This window comes from Halyomorpha halys, unplaced genomic scaffold (genome assembly GCF_000696795.3).
Source record: "Halyomorpha halys isolate HHAL.00 unplaced genomic scaffold, Hhal_1.1 Scaffold321.1, whole genome shotgun sequence".
NCBI classification, from domain to species: Eukaryota; Metazoa; Arthropoda; class Insecta; order Hemiptera; family Pentatomidae; genus Halyomorpha; species Halyomorpha halys.
This window is the reverse complement of record NW_027115809.1, coordinates 39,750-55,336: the sequence shown is the minus strand read 5'-3', so window position 1 is coordinate 55,336 and position 15,587 is coordinate 39,750.

Sequence of the window (15,587 nt, the reverse complement as noted above, 5' to 3'; positions counted from 1 at the left end):
ATATATATGGAAGACTTTATCTAAAACCATAATCAACTTATATATACATAAAACTAGGACCTTCTTTTCCCACACGGCAATGTTAGGGAGTGGGATGGGTCCGCTGAAGGCAGGAGTAACAATATTGGCCAATGAACCGCAGGCCGATGGGGAAGGGAGGTACATGAACGGGGTGGGACCGCTCTACTGGTTATAACAAGTAGAACATTGCACCTAAAACTTAATTTCTTATTCAAGCCAGCTTTTTGTCCCAAAAAGTGTCATTCCGACTAAAGCTACATTAAGCCGAAATAAAAATTTTAAAAAATCAAGAATTACCTCTTGACTTTTTCTGTTAAATTATGGTTGCCATTCTTAATAAATGTATTTATATCCCAAGATTAATAGTTGACCATATGTAATAGATTGTCTTGGTGGCAGTAAAGGAAGGAAACAATATATTTACTTAACAGAATGGAAAATAATTAAGAAAACGTCCTTCGTTCGTTATTCGTGCACCAATTTATAAACAAGATTAAAGCGATAAAACAGCAGCCATTTACACAATTATTCCTTTAATTTTTATTACTTTTCCTGTTCTTCATAACGACTCGATATTGACGTTTTTTTCCTTGTATATTCTGGAAATTTTCATGTTTGTAACACTCATGTTTAACGTGAACTAAAAGAGAAAGATGTGTGATTTTTATTAAGCTGTTTGCCACCAATTAAAGAAATTAAGGATAGTAAGTGTATGAACTAGTTTTAACATGGAGTTCCATTGTGGCTCAATTTATCCCCACCATAGTGTATTTTATAATGTATATTTTCCTGAGAATAGTAGTTCTTTTGTTATTTGCCAAAATAAATTTAAAAAATGATGATTTTTCGTTATTTAAAAAAATGAAATATTGGTTTTTGGAAATAATATACCATGGGAATTATTGAAGATAAATAACTGTATCGGGGCTCATATTGAAGGTCGCTCATTTCACTAGAAAGGTCCATAATGATATTTTAGCTACGTGTTATACTTTAGGAGTTACTGTCAAAAACCCTAAAATATATACTCGGCCATTTTGAAAAATCTGCCATATAGATCCAAGGGAACTTTAAATTTTAAGCTGATTTTAGTATACCCAGCAACTTAGTTTAGCTAGCAACTGGAGTTAAATATAACCGGATGAGGGAAAGTTGAACTCTCGAAAATTATAGAAACTGATGAGGTGAAAGAATGACTTAAAGCCCCCGGATACAGGTTTCTTTTTAGGGGTCCGACCAAGATAGTACGTTACTAAACTGCAACCGTAGTGTGGATTAGGATATTTTATTAACTTTATGTGAAGAGAGATGATACAAAGAGTGTTTCATGTTATATGCAATTACTATCGATAGACTACTATATATAGGGTGTTTTTAGAGCCCGATAGAACTTGAAATTGTAAAAAATAACACAAAAAATTAAATTGTAATCAAAATTTTTTTTTTATTCGAAAGATCAATACGTGACATTAACATTTGAAAATGATTTCGGGCATATGGGCACCGCGGCTGTTCTTGACGAAGCGCATTTTCATCTATAGTAGTTCCAAACCTATTTTTGGTGGCGAAACCATTTTGGTACTAGTAGGAAAATAATGGCGGAACCGTTTTGTTAGAAGTTGGTAAATGGCGGAACTCCTACAATATCATTTGATACAAGAAGTCAGACGTAGAAGCAAGCATGAGAAGCTGTGAAAGATAATTCATTATGCTTAGTAAGTGGAAGACAATTCATTTAACTCCAAATCGTAAACAGTTCTGACATACCCTAATAGATTTACCTTGGGAACCAGCTACGGACCATCAGAGTTGATGATCTTCGATCATTTCCAGCCATCAATTCGAATTAAAATAGTGGAAAATTATGAAACATTTAAGTAATGACGGAATTTTCCACGATTTAAGCGACGATATATCATTAAAGAGCATTCTATTTAAATTAAGTTCTAGAACGTTCTATAATGATCATCATGTGGGAATTCATTAGACTGTTAAGCTCATCCTTGTGTTTTTTTATGTTCAAGTGATCTGTTTGTGCTTATCCAAAGGAAAATAATAATCATTCTTGTTCATCTTAAAACGGAATTTTTTATCGCAATAATCATTTTTTTTTTTTTTTATAGCTGGCCATGGGGATATAATTTGTGAAATAAAGATCAACCCGCTGAGGTCGGAACCAAACGACCAAAAAGGCTTAAAATGGGAAAACTACTGAAAATTTTTAATTTGAGAAATATTAAAAAAAAAAAAAGCGTAATTTTTTTTAAAGATATTTAAGAACTTTCTTGATAAAACCAAAACCAAATTGAATCTTAATACATGCAATGCTTGTGTAAAAAGGTGTAGCTTTCCCTTCAGGAGTGAAGACAGGTGGTAGTTAGGTAAAGTAAAAGAAATTAAAAGGTACTAGAATTTAAACATTCTTTATTGATCGCTAAAAATTAAAAGAAAGAAACTAAAATTAAATCATTTTTAGCGTCTTCATAATCTCATTTGTGTTTTGGTTTTGTTTTAGCATGAAAGATATTTATGGGAAATTAAAAAAAAAAAATTAACACAATATTTTACAATATCACATAAAAACCTTGTAACTTTCCTTCGACATATGAGATGATTTGACATATCTTACTCTCCTTCAAAGAATAGTGAAGCCAAAAGGAGGGGGGTTTATCGCAATATAGATATAATCGTTCAGTATATGATCAACCACGCCCTCGGAGCTCAGGTTTAATAGGAATGTCCGATATTGTAAACTAAACTGAAACAGAAAGTTGCCTCTGCCACTACTCTAGTGTTCATCATAATAACCTCTTTGGCTTCATTTTTTCCTGATAGCTTAGCACCTCGATTATACCACTTCCTCCATGCTACGTATTGTAGTAACCTACAATACATTACCCTAAAGGCAACCAACCCATTCTAACCAGAGTGAAAGAGTCGAATTTTCATTCCGAGGAATCACCACGAAATAAAAGTCAATACTCATAAATATATTTTAAGAGAGTTTTTTTTTTTTTTAATTTTCGTATGTATGAGATCATTCATTACTATTACCTATTGCCCACAACTGTGTGACAGATTGTAATATCTGTCAATAAATAAATCAATTTAAAAAAATACTCATAAAGGTCTGAATTTAACTGGTACCGCTGCAGACATTAGTTTGCTAAGGTAACGCCTAAATTTTCCCAGCTACAACGGGCTCAATCATCTATACATGCAGTAGCTATATTGTGAACTCTAAATATTAATGAGAAGTCATCAATCAATCTTAATGAACAAATTGATTGATAATTATTAAATCAGATTTGAAAATAATACATCTCAAGACATTTGGGTCGAATTCAAATTGTCTGAACGCGGAGGTATAACATTTCGCCAATAGAGGAGTAAAATCGGACCAAATAAAGGCCGTCCTCGATGGAAGTTTGATTTAAATATAAAAAATGAAGAAACTCTATACAGTATGAAAGTATGAAGTATATTTAAACAGAACAAATCTCATATTTTCTTAATGATCTGTAATTTAACATCCAGCGAACCACAAGACCACAAATCGGAATGACGATTTGGTTTTTGATATTATAAACTTCATTACAGCGTTTCTTGTAAACATATTCATTATCATAAGGAGGATTCTATAAAAATGAATATTGTTTTCAAAATGAAGTGTTCTGATTCCTCGGCAATTAACTCCTTTACGTCAAGTCTCACCTCGTAGATCTGGATAAACGCTCCCGCCAAAGAAGATATGATCTAATTGGTTTAATATCTCCGAGATAAGTTAATAGCTACACCTGACGTAGTTGAGTGTATTGACGAACGACTAGGTCGCACGATTAGACACTGCGGTTGGTAGATGGCACGAACCCGTCCTCACAGTACGTAATAAAAAGCTCATTATACATTCATTATATGCAGGGTATAGCTAATGATTTCGCAGGCAGTTTTGAAGAACCGTTGTCTCTAAGCTTATAAAATTTTGTATTGTTTGCTTAGTTGTTCTATGTAACCTAAGAATTCTTTGAAATTGGCTTATATTTGCTAAAATAAAATAGAGCAATTATTTTAAATTTTTTTGAGGTTAATCAATTCCATCATTTGAAATAAATTATTATTTATTTATTCATGACAATTGTACAACGTTTCGGGACCACTGTCCCATATTCATGCACTATAAAAACCTATAACAATAATAAAATCTATATAACACCAATCTTCATCCTTATATATTTTATTTTATATGGGAAATCATGTCCACCATTTGTGCATCTTCACTTCTCTCTGGCACAGCCATCATTCTACATTTCTTAACATCTCTTTGGACCTTATCTTATGTCCAGTGTGCTGTTTGGTTACCTCCCTGTTTTGTATTTATTATAAACTTAGTGATTTTTTATTTTTCACATAAACCTGTTTATTTTATCTGATTTTTATGTTTTTATTTTAAGTCTATTTATAATATCTGCGTAATGTGTGTTTAAGTGTTTAGTGTCAGTTTTATAGTTTACTCTGTTTTGTATGTTTTATGTTATGTATATAGCTTCTAGATATCTTCTGTTTTTTGTATTTTGTGCTGTATCTATTATTTTTGGGTTTTCAAAGTTGAATTCGTGGTTCAGTTTTATGCTGTGATAAGCCAGAGCTGTGCAATTTATATTTTTAGTGTTTTTACAATTGGTGATGTGTTGCTTAATCCTAGTTTCTAGTTTTTTAGATGTTTCACCAATGTATACTTTTTCACAATTTTTACAATCTATCTTATAAATTGCATTTAGTTTTTCCATCTTATCAACTTTGTCTTTCATGTTTGACAGCTTATTTTGTAATTTATTATTGTTGTATAAACCGGTTCTGATATTTGTATTGATATTCAACCAAACAGCACACTGGACATGAGATAAGGTCCAAAGAGATAGTAAGAAATGTAGAATGATGGCTGTGCCAGAGAGAAGTGAAGATGCACAAATGGTGGACATGATTTCCCATATGAAATCATGAGGTGATTTTTATTGTATAAAATAAAGTATATAAGGATGAAGATTGGTGTTATATAGATTTTATTATTGTTATAGGTTTTTATAGTGCATGAATATGGGGGCAGTGGTCCCGAAACGTTGTACAATTGTCATGAATAAATAAATAATAATTTATTTCAAATGATAGAAGTGATTAACCTCAAAAATTTTTAAAAGAATTGACTCACCAGACTTCCAAGAGAGATAATCCAGATTAGAGCAATTAATGTTCAACATCAATACTTATGTTCTTCAAATTGCATTTATATAATTCGAAAACATTGGAATGATTTCAAATTCCCGGAAACAATGGTTAGCATTACCATTGACATTGAACTTTCGATAATTTCATATGGTTAGTTTCAACGCGAAAAAATCAATTGTATAAAAACAAATAATGTGATATAAAACATTAATCGAGCTTTGGATATTTAATTTTTTTTTTTTCATTTTCAACAGAAAACAATATAAATTAAAAGTAGATGGTCAGGGTTGCGGTCAAGAAGACAAATTATAATTTTCAATAATTTATTAATGGCTAACATTTCATACCAGATCTTCGTCAGGACTGTTGTGATAAGTTGAGGTTACATTAATATAGAAGGAATAAACTATTTTTTTTTTATGAATGTGTACCTCCACTTACCGAAACAACCCTTATGAAGGCTTGCAGTGTGGTTCAAAACGTTTGCTCTTGAATTGCTAAGTAGTTGAAAATTATTTTTGTATAACTTGAACACAACCTTGGACATCTTCTGTTCAACATAAGCGAATCAACTATATACAACAAATAAAAATAATGCTTCAATAATATTTCTTGGCTCACATTATTTTTGAATTATTTCTTAACCGTTACTCCTTACAGTTACTTCAATTGTAGATAGTACCCCCTTCTCCAACTATGATAAAAGACTCCTGTCTGAATCTATTAACATTCTCCTTGAATCTAATCCCGCTAATAATAAAACTGTCAAAAAAAATATATATATATCCTCACTTATTCTCAAATTTTAAATTTATTTTCACTACCATTCCCCCCTCGTTTAAAACAGTTTTATTTCAACTTCAATGTTGTGTCGTAAACATAATATTTTCAATTTACTATTATGTTTTCGTATCTTTTGTTTTTTTTTCTGTTTTTTTTGATAGATTTATTTATTGATAGATATTACAATCTGTCACACAGTTGTGGGCAATAGGTAATAGTGATGAATGATCTCATACATACTAAAATAAAAAAAAAAAATAATAAAAAAAAAAAATAAAAAAAAATAAAAAAACTCTCTTAAAATATATACAAACAAAAGAATAGACAAGATGAACATAATCAAACTATCTGTATGAAAAATAAATAAATAAAATAACATAATGATAAAATAATAGATACAATATTTACACAATCGACCTTTTTTTCGTATCTAGCACCGTAAAAAGGATATTCCGTAGTCGTAATATTTGGTTGTAGTTTTTTCTTATTACAAATTATGTTTCTATTTTTTTTCTTAAGAGTATTTATTATCACTATGAATTCAATAAGAAAAAATAAAATTATGCTAAGAAAAAATTAACATGTGAAGTTCTGATATGACGATGAAGGTGTTTCGAATTACGAATGCTCTAATGCGCCAAAATGTAAACATATTTCTGAGAAGTTTGAATGTTGAATTTAGTAAGAACCTTTTTAAAGTGAGTTCTTCAATTAGTAAGTTATGTTCCGTGTAAGTTATGTGTCCTGAAGATAGGGAATCGCTGGCGAATGGCGAAGTTAACTAACACCACTCATATAAATACTCCGCCTTAAATCAGCTCTCTCAGCCTCAGCACCTGCTAATGATCTCATGGTCATTGACTCTTGGAAAAACCCAAAAAATTATAGCCTTTCCCATTACTCTCTACAAGCCTGTACTCAGTAAATAATTCCATAACAAAAAAAATACTAGATGTCCGTTATCAATACCATGTACCATTTATATTATAAATTAAAACCTTATAAAAACGTAAAATCAGTATCTTAATAGAGACGTCTGATATATTCACTTTTTCACTTCTCTATTGTACTTTCACTTACCAATATTTGGAATATACAGCACGGGTGAGTATTGCAACCATAAGAAATTTCTAATTCATATTTTCCACGGAAATACACGTTTTGAGGTCCCGTGAGTCCAACCAACAAGATATAATAAGATTACAGCGAGTAGGTTGGTCGATGTACGACATGTCACAATCTCACAAGAGGAGATCATAACAAAAAAGGCAATCCTTCCCTGCCGGATCCGCCCCACTAAGACCCCCGAGTTTAAAACGGGAAAAGGAAACTATGAGATAGTTCAATCGAGCAATATTTAACTATCTTAAAGTCTGCTCTTCCCTTTTAAGCAAATATTTCAAAAGTGATAAAGAACCGTCGCTCCCCGAGGATTGCCTTTTTTTTGTGTTATGATCTCCTCTTGTGAGATTGTGACATGTCGTACATCGACCAATCTACTCGCTTCAACGAGAGCTCACTGACCTTCTAGTACAAGACTCCAAAAGGAGAAAAAAGTTAGTTTGTGAACAACCCAGCTAAAAAACAAAAAATCACACGAAAATACATACATATAGATTATGGAAGAATTTGATAAGGAGAAAAATATGCAGCAGTTTAGAAATTGGAAAATCAGAGACAGCTGATCTTAGCACATCTTAGGTGAGTTTGCGTGTGGATAACGGAGTGGGAAGATTGTGCAGTGGCAAAAATTCTCCCATCGGACCCCCTCTTCTGCCTTTTCTCCAATCAGTCGACTGAACTTCCTTTCCTGAATGTTATAAAAATTAAATTGAAAGAAAAAAAATTGTAATTCAAAAAACAATCGAGAACAACGTGTGTTACTAAAAACGTTTCGTTAAATATGAAGAAGATGGTCGGGGTGCGGTCAAAAAGGAACAAAACCTCGTTAATAAGTACTTATTTGCTGACGTTTCGCCCCACATTCTAGGATTTCATCAGGGCTGTCGAGTTGAAAACATCAAACGAGTTTTGTTGTAAACCCCCCTGATAGGTGGGGAAGAGAAGGTTGAGTAGGGAGTGTACGAGCTCCCTTTTTCTACAAGCAAACTCGTTTTAGACCTACTATACATAACATTCCATCACCCTACAATTATGCTAGGTTACTGTACGCTTTAACAGAACACGATTTTCTCATAGGAAAATAAAACTTTGGTTATAACAAAGGAATAAATATTGAAAATTATTTCAGGATAAAACGTCGTATAACGAAGATGTAAGTATTCACAGTATAAATCGTTAAATGAAGGTAGCTTAGCAAATTAGAAAATTGGAAGATACCTAAAGACAGCCTTAAGTATATCAAATTGCAATGAATGACTAATTGATCCACGTTTTGCCAATGAAGGCGTGGACAAAATTCAAATTTTAAGAAACAGTTTGCCAGTACGCTGTATTATTTGCTACTTCTAATATTATACAGATAACACATCATACATTAACAGCCCAAACAATTCTGTCATAACTATTGACCAGTTATTTTGAGTAGTATTCTTGACCAATGGTGCATTAACCGATAAAGTCTTAACATTTGGATTATTGTCATCTTCCATTGTCAAGTCTGAAATATTAAAACTTTAATCTGTTGGTTATTAACTGAATAAGAAACCAAAGACTATTGTTTATCAACCTTCAATAATAATGATTAAAAAAAAAAAAGCTGAAACATCATTATGAACTACATTTAACGAACTTCAATTTGAGCCCTAATAGACTTTTTTTATGTTCAATAATTCCTGAGTTCTGGGTTTTGAAAATCCATGTTTTGATTTATCCAAATAACGAGTAATCATTATTTTGTGACTTTATTATAGTAAATGACATGAAAACCATTATTCTGAGGAAAATGATAATCATGAACTACTTTATTGTGCATTTAATGAGCTTAAAATTGAGCGCTAATGAAGATCTTCAGGTACAATAGAGTTTTTCTAATAAAAATACTATTGGGACTAATATTGTAAGTAATAAAACTGGAAATTTGAAATATTTCAAAACTTTTGCAAGAACAATTACTCCTCATATTGTTTAGCCTTCATAAAAAATTGAATTGTATTCTGACGTAAAATGCGCGTTGTAAAGTTGAAAAAAGATATTATCCAAGAATGGCATCGCACAGAAACCAAAGCAGGAACTTTTAGTGGGAAATATTTAAATGATTTTTATAAGAAATCAAATAATAACTTTATAATTATAAATACATAATTAAAAAAAAATAAAAACAATAATAATCTCCACTATACTGACACTGGATAACATATTCAGGTTAAAATAGGTTTCAGAATCTAAAATGATTTATACCTCCATACACGTACTTATTACATACTAAAATTTGCGCAATTTAATAGTCTAAATTTTGCTAATTTACATACTGACAATACTTGAGGAGTTATTAGCTATAAACCTAAACATATAAAGTCATTTTGAAACGTTGCTATACTACGCCTACGTACTCCAATAGATTGGTAAACTTTTTATCCTCCTCTTTCTCATACATCAGAATCCATTGATAGAAAATAATTTACAGTTATTTCTGGGTTGACATGAAATTTTACTAAACTAATCAACTTTTTAGGACAGAATTGCTTCTAGAATGGTAAACAAAATCTTGACGAACCAATGATTAATAATCAGGTTGTAGCTGTCCTATCTAAAACACTGCTATCTTTATAATCAATTTTGTAAAGAGTGTTTTTTGAAATAAATTAAGGGTTTTTCCAAGTAAGTTTTCAACATTATCTTCGCGTTGTTTTCCCCAGTTCCGGTGCATAGAGTTACCTTGTGAAAACAATTACACTTAATAAATGTGACGCTTTAAGATCAGTCTTATCAAACAAAGTTTTTGCCTTTCGGGATAAAAGCCTGGTATTAAGACAGAATTAAGACACAAGATCCCAACCTCATATGCTAAGTGGAAATAAACTATTGGAATATGTTTATCGATTATTATTCTTCAAGGACAAAATAATTTGACATTTTATTACATAAGAATATCTGTCATTGTAATATAAACTGAAAAAGAAGGCAACCGGAGGTTGGTTCCTACTCCTCTGCCATGCCATACGAGTTCATCATAAACACCGCCTTTCTGGTTTCACTTTTTTTGGCATCTTACAATCTCCATTATATTTCTTCCTCTAAGATAATTATATACTGCTCTCTTAATAAAATTACAAATTAAAAAAAATAGTATACACACATATAATCTTTTTGTCGCGTGATTAAATGAAAAGTTTAATGCAGATATTTGAAAATTACTTATTTATTTGAATATATTATAATACATAGATAAGCTAATGCATCTGGAACCTGCAATTTATTAAAAAAATAAAGTTTAGAAATGCAAGATTAAAGGCGATATATGTTTATTGTTTCTCACTAACAAAAAATTCAATTTCCAAAAAGACTTATAAATAAATTAATAACCAGAACTACTTCTCCCTACCATTGTGAAAAATTGATGATTTTGGAAAGAATTGTACCTTAGGGATTTCGAAAATATTTGGTCTAACACTACCGAGCTAAATTTTATGGCCCATACTCATTATAAAGAGTAAACAATAGTCTGTTCAACAGTTGCCCAAACTAATGCCATCTTAACCACAAGGGCACTATGATCCATAAACTAAAATATGAAGAGCCCACTATATCTCTGATGTGGTGGACCCCGAGATTTCACAGTGCCCAGGTTGCCAATTGGTGGCCCTGATCGTAATGAGGAACGGTAAAAACGTTAGAAGGAATGAACAACCTAGAAGCACTGGTTTACTGATATTGTGGACATCGAATATGTAGGTTATTTTATACATAAATGGAAGATGGTCTGAATGATGTCAAATAAACTTAAATAGTAATAAAACTACTTATTATGAGCCGAAATTTCGCCCAATTTGCAGGGCTTTCTAAATGAGGAAAAGCCAAAACAGTACATTCTTTATTAGTGTTGGTTAGTAAAATTTTGATCATTGACAGCTTTCCTTCATTTAGAAAGCCCTGCGAACTAGGCCGAAACGTTGACTAATATTAGTTTTATCTCTTGACCGCCCCTGGACCATCTTTCTTTTATATATTACACACGGTCACTCAACGACCTTTCAATCTGGATTATTATTACTAAAATCAGAAAAAAAACATTTTAATACTACTTTAGTAATGATGTAAATAATACTGACATTTTCCAGTAGGTCATATAAGGCTCATATCGTCTCAGTATATTTTAATGATATAATAATTTGTAATTTCCTTTCATCTATATGAGCGTTTTTAACATCATCCTTAAAATTCGCATTACTATTAATATATTCATAAACACCTGGTTTCTCCAGAATGTGGGTTTTAATCCAAAGTGGCACCTAACAGATGAAAGAAAGCCGGTTATCGGCCGGGCTTTCCGAAGGGCACACGAGACTGGATGTTAGCTGCTTTGTTTAGCCCAAGCCTTCTTGATTCAGGGAATTTACTGGCAATAGGTTTTTCTGTTTGTTCGGACTAGACACGTTTTAAAACAGGATTCCTGCCGAAGGCGAGCCTTTGTGCTAGTAAAAATATCATGGGTTTGTTTATTTCTGTTAATCGGCGTGAAAACCCTCGGTCATAAACTTCTGTGATTGTGGTTAGAATTTTAAAATGTTTTGGAAAGTCCTTAGTTAATAGGATGAGTAATGCTCTTGTTGGAATTAGTACTATGAGAAAATTCTAGAATATGTCAAGGCAATTTATTGATTACAAATTTAATCACTGACGCTGTTAACTAGAATTTTGTACGCAATAGGTATCAGTCACCCCTCTTCTTCTTTCAGCAATGTAGTGAGGTCTGAGTCTCACTGAAAGAATACAAGTACAATACTGGCACGATTCAGGATGGAAAAATCAGATCATTATATTGAGTTCTTGGATGAAAGTATTGGTAACGTTGATATTTGATTTTCATGATTTTTAACTGGTAAAAAGTGATGTGGACAATATGATAAAGAAGATTAAATAAATTAAACATGATAAATAAAAATGATATTAATACTTGATAAATTATTACTGATAGAGTATTAGTTAGTAAAATAGGAGTTAGTAAAATTTTGACCATAGAACGAAATTTAAGACGAAATTTTAATTTGTAAGATGAGCTGGTGAGTGGATTGAAAAATATGATTATTAAAGTTTTCTAAGGATCTGTATTGCAAATATTATTTATTTTTCTCCTTCTTCATCATCCTCTTGTCACCCACTCGGTTTGGGTTTGGTCTTGAACTAATCACCTTATTATGCTTTAATATTTTAACACAAAGAAAATTATATACTTCTCGACTAAGGTTTCTGTTGTTTCTTTGGACTGTTTCTCATCGGTTCCAGGACTCGTACCGCTTAGCTTACTTGCATATACGGCAGCAGGTTCTCAGTCTTGATGTAATGATTAAATTATAATTTTGATTTAATTTCCTTAAATTACCTCCCTTGAACATCTTCCATCTATTTTAATATTAGAGCATCGAAGACTTGCCTAATAGAGCATTTCTTGGACAAAATATATTTTCTCTTAATATTTTATGTTCCTCTGATATTTATAGATCAATCCCGACGAGAGCTACCTGATATATGGGATAACAACAAAAAAAAGAAAGCACTTTTTTAATTAATACATTTTCTCTATCTCGAGTGGGTACGGGATGGAGGAATTATAATTGATTAAAAATTATTTAGATAATTAATATCTTCTTTTTGTCATTTATAATCAGAAATATGAGAATCATCGTGTATTTAAAAAAACATTTAAGATAATATTCCATAGACAGATATTAATTTATACTTCAATAAAATTTATCAATACTTCAATTATAAATACTTCAAGGTACAGACAAATTTTAAGCTGTTGTTATTGGACTAATACTTCAGTAAAAAAAAACAGATTCGATGTTACAGAGTGGTCAATTCCAACTTAGTCTGCATAATTTTTTCCTACATTTATTATTCAAATTATTAATTTCCTTGGATGTATGACAATTGAATCGAATTAGTCAAGAAGGAGATGGGTAAAGCATGGTAAATGATATCAGACGCTTAAGCTCCTCAAAGGAGGTTCTCTTGCTGAAGGAAGATTACAGTGACTCTGATTGAATACAATTGCTTCCTGCTCCAACTGGCTCCAACCGCCATCGTCCACTCCTCCATTAGCAGGACAATGATCTCTCATGTTGTGGAGTCTATCGTATAATATCCGAACACATGTATGACAATCTTGTTTAGTCATCAACTGATGATTTTAAGTAACAATCGAGTATTTTATATCATGAATGTATCATTATTTTGTAGACGACCAGTTTCTGAAACACTCCGAAATCTCGTGATGTGAAATAGTACCAAATAGAACCCGGAAAGATCGCGAGTGTGAAATCATGTGTGATGATCTTCTGGTGTGATGAAATTCCATCAGTTCTGAACACCGATCCACAAAGCCGAAATCCAATCACTCCTGCCATGCGTTATAGTACAAGAGCCCAAGAGGAGAAAAAAGGCAGTTATCTCACCCCAATTTTTGATTACATTAATGAAAACTATGTATAATTACTAGCCCAAATTGACGAGTCTGCCAAGTATAGGTAGGGGGAATAAAAAATGGCGGCTGTTTCAAAGCGATAAAAAAACATTTCATTCGGAGCTCTATATCTTAAAAAATAGGAACAACACAAGAAAACCTAAGAGAACGTCATATAAAGAATAGTAAATTTGCTAAAATATAAGCCCTAATAGAGTTATTTACGTTAAATAGTTTTCGAGATATAGCTTTTTAAAAAGCAACGTTTCGGAAAAATGTTGTATGGGACGTATTGAAAGATCAGTAGTTAGTGAATTTATTTTGAAAAATTTATATCTCAAAGACCATTTGACGTGCAGATGTCTATTAGCTCTCAAATTAAAGCTAGTTTAATGAACTATAAAGTAGTTTATGGTGTTTATCTTCGTAGGAGTATTAGTTTACATGCAATTTGCTAAAATAAATTGATTTATAGTTTTTCGGACAATTTTTCATTTGCCAAATTTATATTCATCTGTGAATATCATAAAAACTACTACCCCTACGAATATAAGTGTCATCAATTACTTTATAGAAAGTTAAATTTTCTTTACTTTGAGTGTTGGCAGACATATGTGCGTCTTATGGATCTAGAGATATATTTTTTTCAAACATCCAACATTTTATACGAACAACTAGAAATTATGAAAGGAATATGGTCCGGGTGCGGTCAAAAAAACTCAAATAGTAGAATTATACTATTTTATTGAGCCAACGTTTCGCCCCACGTTGCAGGGCTTCGTCAGGGCTATTTTGACGGCAGTCAAAACAAAAATCGAAAAACTAGAAAATAACATTTTGTGAGTTTATTTTGTCAAATATCATAAAAACTACTATTCCTACAAAGATAGACATTATTAACTATTTTCTAGTAAATTGATCTAGCTTTAATTTGAGCGCTGGCAGACATCTGTACGTTTCAGAATTGTTTCTGAAATGAAGTTTTTCATAAATCAAACTTATTGTCCGAACAACTATAAATCAATTTATTTTAGCAAATATCATGAAAAAATAAGAATAATTCTTACTAATAATGCAAAAAGTGAACTCCGATTTTTAGGTCAAACATTTTTTGTTAGATCAAAACATCTCCACTTGAATTGATTATGCTAGAATAATTTAAAAACTTTGACGTTTTTAATTTAGCTACTTCATCATGAAATCGATATAAAAAAAAACTATCCTTATAAAAAATATATTTGTTATTTATTAATTTTGATATTACTAAACACCGAAAATCATGATAATTTGAGACATGGAAGTTCATGCCTTGGGTTTTTCATATGTAAATCACCGATATGAAATTCATCCAACGCTAGTTGAAATGAATAATAGATCAACTGCTAAGGAAATTTTATTTGAAACAATTGTAATGTAATATATAAATAGTTAATGAGTAATTAATAAAATAATATATAAAATATTATTTTATTGATAACCCATAATATTTAAATAAATAATATGAAATATTATTTTATTTTAAGACAAGTCGATTTCTTAGAATGTGAATACTTAGAATTTATAAATAGTGAAGACTGTTTGTGGTATTTAATTAATTTCTGTTTCTGGATATGGTGAGAAACACATAAAAATAAAAATATTCGAAAAGTGACAGATACTGAATATTATAATACTGATGGGATAGAATCAAAAGATACAAAATACTAGAAATATTTTATAATAAAAGAGGTCTACAAAAAAATAAAATAAAGATGCTAATGGAGATGAAGTAAGGAAGTAAACATTACATTTGAAAGAAGAATTTAATAACTGAGAAACTCTAAATTTTTTTTTTTTATACTATAATTTGAAAAATATTTAGAGGAATCCTAGGCTAATATTTATTAGTAAAACCTGAGGTACTTTTTACAAAGTTTAATGATTTCATCAGTCTTGACATGGGAACCTTAAAATGAAGTTAACATGGGTAGGCTAC